This window comes from Octodon degus, unplaced genomic scaffold (assembly GCF_000260255.1).
Source record: "Octodon degus isolate 3935 unplaced genomic scaffold, OctDeg1.0 scaffold00122, whole genome shotgun sequence".
Lineage (NCBI taxonomy): Eukaryota > Metazoa > Chordata > Mammalia > Rodentia > Octodontidae > Octodon > Octodon degus.
In genome coordinates, this window is record NW_004524698.1 from 701,353 (window position 1) to 707,911 (window position 6,559).

Genomic DNA, 6,559 nt, shown 5'->3' on the forward strand with positions numbered 1-6,559 from the left:
GTCAAGGGGAGGTCTTCACAGAGAACACCATTCTGTGACTGATAATGGGTCACCCCCAAAGACCAAGTAGCCAGGGCAAGGTCTTCCCAAGGAACTTCTTTCCTCTCCTGCTCAGGCAGAATCCACAAAGCCCTGGAAGTCGAGAGGAGGTCTTCCCAGAGGACACCTTCCCAGGCCAGGTCATGTGCTACCCACAAACACCTAGCAATGCAAGGAAGATATACCCAGGTCTGAGCATTAGGCACCCACAAAGATGGAGGAGCCCACGAGAGGTCTTTCCAGAGGAGATCTTCACAGGCCATGGTATGAGATACTTACAAAGACCTAGAAGCCCAGGGGAAGTCCTTACAGACTAAGTCTACCCTCCCATGACCATGAGGTGCCAACAAACACCTAGGGGATGAAAGAATGTCATTCCTGAGGAAAACTTCGCAGAGTTGGTGACTAGATGATGGGAATCATATAGAAGACCAGAGGAGGTCTTCTCTGAGCTGGCAATATGCTGCCCTGAGATGGGAATGAGTCCAGGCAAGGTCTTCCAAGGCCTGTGCACAAGCCACCAAGAGACACCAGGAAGACCAGCACATGTCCACCCTGGCATGAGTTCCCTGAACAACTCCAGCAGTTCTTTGTGGGTGTGAGGGAATTGGGGCCATGAGGGATAGACCACCTGTGCAGAAGTAGATGCTGGCATGTTGTAAGCATAGTGTCCTATCACATTCATATCCAAGAGAGGGCTAGCAGAGAAAGAAGCCCAGTGCCCCGGATAAATCAACAGCCCCAGATTCATTTCCTCAGGCACTGGAGTAGGATCCTGTAACACAGGTATCTATGTGAGCTGGGCTACAAAAGCTCACCAGGGTCATAAACATTGTAGAGCATGGAATGACAGGGTATGATGCTTCCCACTGGTGGATGGATGTTCTCCATACATAAGTGCACAGAGAACACTGCACTATGGTCAGTCACTGGAGTCTTTTATGCCATTTTCTTACACAAGACATTGGGGTTGTAACATAGCAGCAAGGCCCAGCTCAGCCATGAGTATTGGTGGGAATAGAAGAGACTTCTGCTGGTGCATTAGAGAAGAAACACAGGTAGGTGCCATGGTGACCACATACCAGCCTTGACACCTCATTGTGGGCCTGTGTAGACAGCACACCAAGTGTCTTGCTCCCGAAGAAGTCTGAGCTTCTTGTCCTCCACTCAATTCCTCTCTGCCCATCTCCCTATTTGCTTAGTGCATGGTCACTGTCCACATGTTGTTAGGAATGTAAGAGAAGGGATAAAGATACTGTGCCACATTACATCACTCCACATGGACCAAGGCGTCCTTGGGGAACTTGCCTTTTTGTCGTACACCCTATTCTCCAACTCTTCTGCATCTTGAGATTTCCAGAGCTATGTTGATTAGAAACACTGGCATTTCTTCCTACTCTTGTCACTTGAGGCACAGTGCAGAAGAGAGTTAGTGACCATGACCACGCAGCTCTTTATGCTCCAAGACCTAGACTCTATTCCTTCTGGGGGGCATTTTCCTGTTCAGCCAGGAAGCATCCTGGGTGTCCTCATGTACAGAACGATCCACAGGAGATGGACTCACACCCAGAGAATGAGACCTGTCCTCTCGTTTCTACCAAGGGACATTGTCTCAGTAAACAGGGGCTGTTGTTATTTGGGCAGGCAGTTCCCACCTGTGCTTGGCTAACAAACTGTCTTGGACTCAGTAAAATTTCTCACCATTCTCTTCTGTAATCCAACTGTACCTCTAAAAGCCACATTTGTGCTAGGCTGTCCTACCTCTTGAGGCAGAGTAATTTGGAGTAATTTTTTTTTTTTTTTTTTTTTTTTTTTGGTTGAACTATGAATTGAACTCAAGCCCTTGTGATTGTCAGGTAAGCAGTTATTCTACTGAGTTATCTCCCCAGCCCCATGGACTAATTTGGAGTCACAAAGTAATTTAGAGTTTGATCTGAGGTGCACACCAAAGCTCTCCTGCTGGCTCCTGGTTTGGCCCCTGACTCCATGTGTCCCCTCTTTTGCACATCAGATTAGAAACCACTCAGCTGGGAACCTCGCAGAAGTTTGTTCAGGATGGCAGGTACAGGTAGTCACATCACTCTCCCTCAGACAATGGGTGGGCCCAGTGTTCCTGAGCAAGCAGTCGTTCCATGGGCCCTCCTTTTTGAGCACCACAATGGCCTCCACCTACAACCAACAGAGCAGGATAATGGGAAGGTGAATATTGCTCCTTGTAGTGCAGTATGACTGGGAAACATACACCTCAAAGTCCTGGGAATGTACCTTTGCCTCTCTTAGCCTGTATTTCTCTGAGCTGAGCAGTGTTCCTAGGCCAAGCCCAGAGACAGTGTAGCAGGAAATAGGGTCTCCAATGTTGGCAGGTGCTGGCCTTGACCTTGATCCTAGGGAAGACCTGTGGCATTGGCTGTGCTTCTTCTCACCCATGATCCATTCCTTGCTGAATCTTGCATGTGGGTGAAGTTATTCTGTTCAGTGTAAAGGAGAGTGGAGAGACTCCCTATGGGTTTATATAGAGTCAGAGTTCCTGTGGACCAGGCCTACACCAATAACATGGAAGGCACTGATGTGTGCTTTTCTCTGAGAATACACATGAAGCAACACTACGTGAACACATAGGACTGACCATGTTTCATTGACCAACAAGGGGCAACCAATGCACTCTTCAGCTTCTCTGAGAGTCAGGGGCTAAATGAACACTAGGAGAAGACAGTGCCCCAGAATGGTAGGTGCCACAGCATCTGACCCTCTCTAGATGCCAAAGTATAGCATGGAGAAGAGGTGCTCAGGGGACAAAACAGAATTGGGCAGAGCAATGAGTCAAAGAGTGGGGGAAGGCTAGGCTGGATACACTCTCCCTTTCCTCTTGCTTCTCAGACATTTATGGAGCATGTGCCCTTTGCACACAAGGTCAGTGCTTTGGCAGACATGCCTCCAATTGTTCACAGAGGTCATAGGCATGGTGTAGGGCAAGAGTAATGGTTGCCATACTTCACTGAAGGTAAGGTGGTCCCATGATTCATCAAGGTCTCCTCCCTCTTATCCCCTCAGACTTGAGTCTTTCCTTTTTGGCTCCTGGCTGTAGATGCACACCAAGGTAGACCTCCCACCACACAGTCCTCTGACCCCACCATAGCACCCCAGCCCACTGAGGAATAGAGTGAAGCTGTAAGACTGAGTACACACTTTCCTGTGGGCATATGGGGAGGATGGGACTGAGCAGGTATAAAGAGCTCCCAGGCCCTATGTTGGCCCAGGAACACCAGGAGACCCAGCAGTCGGTGTGTAGGCATAGTCAAAGATGATCTCTTGGGACTGAGCTCTCATGGACTGAGCATGAATGGTTACTGATCCTTTGTCTTCTTTTAGCTGCAGGGTTACCTGCAACACAAGATCCAGTTCCAATGGCAGAGCCTATGCCAGCCCTACATGCAGCTCCCTCATCAGCTCTAGCACTGAAAGGAGAGCCAGCTCTCCTTCACTAGCTCTAGCCCTGGGGCCCCTTGTGGCTCCTCTGAAGGTATCACCTGCTGACCTCTGCCCACCTGCTAGTAGCTCCTGCCCCACAACCATCCTTCTGCCCCCTGCCCATTGCCCTTACTGCTGCATTTACTTATACCTTAATTCGCAGTGTTCTGTAGATATTTAAATACATTGATCTTTAATGGAATTTCAGAATTAGATTTTCTAATGGATAAGTCTGTACCAACAAGCTCTGCAGCTTCACACCTGACCAGCAACAATTGTTTTCCTCTGTTCCACACCCATACACAGTCCCTCAGCTCTGCCTGAGCCAGTCCTTAGCTACCAGTCCTCTTTTTTCCCCTGGGATTTCCCTACTCTGGATTTTTTTCACATTGATGCCCTCAGATTTCTCTTTGCCCACATTGTACTGTAGGGCACTGATTCATCTTAGCTTTGTTTCATAGAGGAAGTGGCCCACTGCAATAGGTGAGAGGGAAAGCCCCGTGACCTGTGTGTCCATCCTGTGGGCCTTGGAACTAACTATGAGTCCCTGACTCAAGGGCTGGAAACCACAAGGAGATGGTTGATGCTTTTTCTCTCTCACTTTTTTTTTTTTTTTTTTTTTTTTTTTTTTTTGTGGTACTGGGGATTGAACTCAGGACCCAAGCACTTATTCTACTGAGCTATCTCCCCAGCCCTGATGCTTTCTTCAAGTGAACAAAAAACAAGAATAACTCTGAAAAGTTACAAAGACAGACCTCAGGGGATGTGTGTTCCTTCAAACCCAGACCATCTTTGAGGATCCATATACCAGGGGAACAGTGGACACTCAGGAATCCACTGTTTAGTGGGAATAAAAGACTCACTTCTGTAATGCTAAAGAAAATCTCCACTCATGGATTGAAAGGATCAATCTGCATTGATACAAAGCATAGTACTGAAAGATCTTCTGTCCTTTTCAGATAAGTGTGTCCTAAGTCTGAGGCCACACAGACCTGGTAAGAACATGGAAGGCATTGGTCCTGGAAGGTGCTATGGAAGAAGTGGCCATGGATGCTCTTCTCTGAAAAAGCAGGGGTTGGGGAGATAGCTGGTGTTGGGGAGACAACTCAGCAGCAGAAGTGCCTGCCTGGTAAGCGCAGGGTCCTGAGTTGGATCTCTATTGCTCTGAAAAAAAAAAAAAAAAAAAAAGGGAAGAAAAACATCTAATATCACAGGATTGTGGGGGCAACTCTTAAGACTTTCTGATTCATTTTGTTTTGTTTTGGCTTTGGCTTTTTGGTTTTCTGAGACAGTCTTGCTACGTACTTCAGGCTGAGTTTGAACTCACTTCATAGCCCATATTGGCCTGAAACTTGAAGGTATCCTCCTGCCTCTGAATCCTGAGTCATCCATTTTTATTCTCACAGGAATGAATTGTAAGACAAGAAATATTTAGTATAATAACAGAATGGACTCTGAACGTAGAATCAAAGAAAAGCTGTCTTCTTCCCCAGGAACACATGCCCTCCCTCTCAGGTGCTCCTATTTCCTGTCCTCAATTTGGAGATTAGGCTGCCTCTTTGTGGTTGCTAGAGTGTATCAGGTCTAAAGACTTCTCTTACCTCATGTTCACACCAGGCTCCTGGCTATGTCATGGCCAGGAAGAGTGTACACCATGCCACCTCAAGTCACTGCTCAGCTGGACCGTAAAATTCTGGAAATATGTCAGAGTTATAAACTCTCTACTTTAGTAATGAATTAATGAGTTTAAAATGAAAGAAGACAGTTTATTTGGAAGAGAATGGGAAAATGGGAGATAGACAGATACTGCTCTGGCATTTCCTGGGGCTGTCATTTCATAATTGAGTCAGCAGCCTCTGTTGTGGAACATGAAATAGTTTCCAACTTGTCCAAACCATCACAGAGCTGCAGGGAACATGTTAATCTGTAAGTCTTACTGTTGCAAATGGATCCCTACACGTGGCATTTTTAAGTCTGTAGGGTTTTGAGCTGTTGACCACAGAATTCAAATGTGAGGCATCATATGCATTCTTGAATTGTAAGCTAGGAACCTATAGAAGTAGAGACAGAGCCAGAAAAAGGATAAAATAGGATCGCATTGAAGTTTATTAAAGACATTAATATGAAACCTTACTAAAGGCAGCCTTTTCATTTCTGCAGTTAGACTCCAACAATTAGAAAAGGTAGCATATCCCACCGACCCCAGGCCCTGCAAGTGTGGGAGAGAGCTTCTGCTCTGTCTTGCACCAGCCCACCTCCAGGCCCAGGCCCACCGCATGAGAGAGTCACTTTCCTGGGTTCTCCAGACCTCCCCTGCCCAGCCAGACCCAGCGCAGCACACCCTCTGAGTGAGAACTTCCTCCTTGCCTTGGGCCCTTCATATCCAACCGACCCCAGGCCCAGCGAGTGTGGGGGAGAGCTTCTGCTCTGTCCTGCACCAGCCCGCCGCTCCAGGCCCAGGCCCGCTGAGTGAGCGAGTCACTTCCCAGTGTTCTCCAGACCACTCCAGACCACCCCCGCCTGACCAGACCCAGCACAGCTTGCCATCTGAGTAAGAACTGCTGCTGCGCTCTTGGGAGTCCTGCAGACCCACCAAAACATAACACTGGTGAGTGTGTGGGAGAGCTTCTGGGCTCTCTCACCCCCACTTCTCATACCCCTCCAGACCCAGCCCAGATCTAGCATAGAGGCTTGAGGTAAAACCCTGCAGCTAAAGTCCCCGCAGCGAAAGACTAGGGTCAAATCCACACAGCTAATCCAGGAACAGATCATCTTACCAGAGGTGCACAGCAAGCCTACCTCCAAGGCAACAACAGTAAGGAGCTGAGCACAGTAGCCTAACCCAAGGCAGGCACAACTGCATGAACAGAACTTGGTATATCAGTACCTGAATTTCATTAAGTGATAACACAATTGCACCAAAGCTCTACACCAAAGGCCACACAGGTCAGTGTTAAACAAAATGATAAAGACAAGGAGCAAAATGCAATCTCAGGTCTCAAGCCCACCCATAACAAGTACAGAGGATACTAGCTCAGCTGAAGTAAATAAA